Here is a 1506-nt window from a genome sequence, read left to right as displayed (position 1 = left end):
GAAGTGCAGCAATGAATGAATGGAAATCCAGAATCTCTGTAAATATTCATTAAAATTTAAAAAAAGAATTCAATGATTAATTAGCCCCCTTTTATGGTAAACAACAGAAACAATGATGATTTCTATATCATAGGAAGATGAGGAATCTCCTCCCTGTGACTTAATACCACTTTAAACCAAGTTTTCCAGCTATGAGGGTCAGCTCGGAGTTGATTCTGACTTGAAGGAACATAACAATAACAATTATGTCTGTACGGCACACTGGTGAAATAATCTACAGGGAAATCTACTGTAACTCAAATGCTATGTCTTTCTGGGAATTCAAATTCAGCAGTGGCTCTGGGGACAAAGATGGACAATTTCTTCTCTTGCAATTTACAGCCTCCTAAAATTGCTGTAGGGATATTAGTGAGTCAATTCCAACTGGACAGTACTGAGAGTTCAAATGATCTGTGCAGATTAGATTGTTCTAATAAATGGTGACTCAACCGCGTGACTCAGTGTTGGTTCAGTGCCATATTGCCTTCTTCCTTCATGCAAAGTCTTCATCTCTCCTGCTGAGTCTCACACTTGCACCTACTATCTGTAAAGACTTATTACCACACTAACGACTTTGGTGCTTTTCTGATGAGTCTATTGATGATGGAGACAGAAATGTCTCTCCTACCTAGCGCAGAGAGAAGTAACTATAGTGGAGTTGGGTGAACAGGTTATATATGAGCTAAGGCTTTCAATTTCGTCCTCTCTATAGTATATCAGTCTTTTCTCTCATATCAGCATTAATTGTATGGATCACCACTGAATACAGCTTTCAGACAGCCACTGCCAGAACTGTTATTTGTTGTTATGTGCCATTGACTCGCTTGCGACTCATAGCGACCCTATGTCCAACAGCCCTAAACCCTGCTCTATCCTGTGCCAATCGCATCGCCTCTGACACACCCATCCCGATTACCCCTGATAAATATCTAATGAAATCGTCTGTATTCACACATGTAAAATTTCCTTTTTTTCCCTTGGACTAGGATTTTTTAATTTTATTCTCTTAGAGAGTCTCTAAATTTTTGCCAATAAAATTTATCAAGGTTTTACAACCCTTTTTCTAGTAAGTTTCCTCTCTTAAGGTATAATAATGTGACGGTGCCCCTGTATTATGTAGGATGTCATTGTGTTCACATGTCTACAAACAATTTAAGAATGATAATAAGGATGCATGAATGGAATTAGCTTTCCATTACAAGGGAACAGTCTCATATGGCTTCATTGTAAGGTCTTCAAACAGGATGAAAAAATTGTACAACAAACTGAAAAGATTACTTCAGCTAGCCCGGTATTCCCAGGGGGATTTGTGAATTCTGGAAGCACAGATGTATCTGAAATCTCTTCTTTTGAAAAGGTTGAAATTAAAATAGTCCCTATAGTTCTCAGCTGAATTAAACTCAAGTTTCTATAGTTCTCAGCTAAGTTAAACTCAGGAATTTTTAAAGCCCCACACCCAGGTATCCA

General features: G+C 38.0%; 1 pseudogene; it reads left to right on the top strand.

Moving 5' to 3' along the window:
* Nucleotides 1-1506, top strand: part of LOC102854266 — a 10265-nt pseudogene that overhangs the window by 8191 nt on the left and 568 nt on the right.

Source organism: Elephantulus edwardii, unplaced genomic scaffold (assembly GCF_000299155.1).
Source record: "Elephantulus edwardii isolate Elephantulus edwardi_28Jun2011 unplaced genomic scaffold, EleEdw1.0 scaffold00329, whole genome shotgun sequence".
Taxonomy (NCBI): domain Eukaryota; kingdom Metazoa; phylum Chordata; class Mammalia; order Macroscelidea; family Macroscelididae; genus Elephantulus; species Elephantulus edwardii.
Note: the sequence above shows the minus strand (reverse complement) of the source record. Positions and strands in the feature narration are given on the sequence as shown.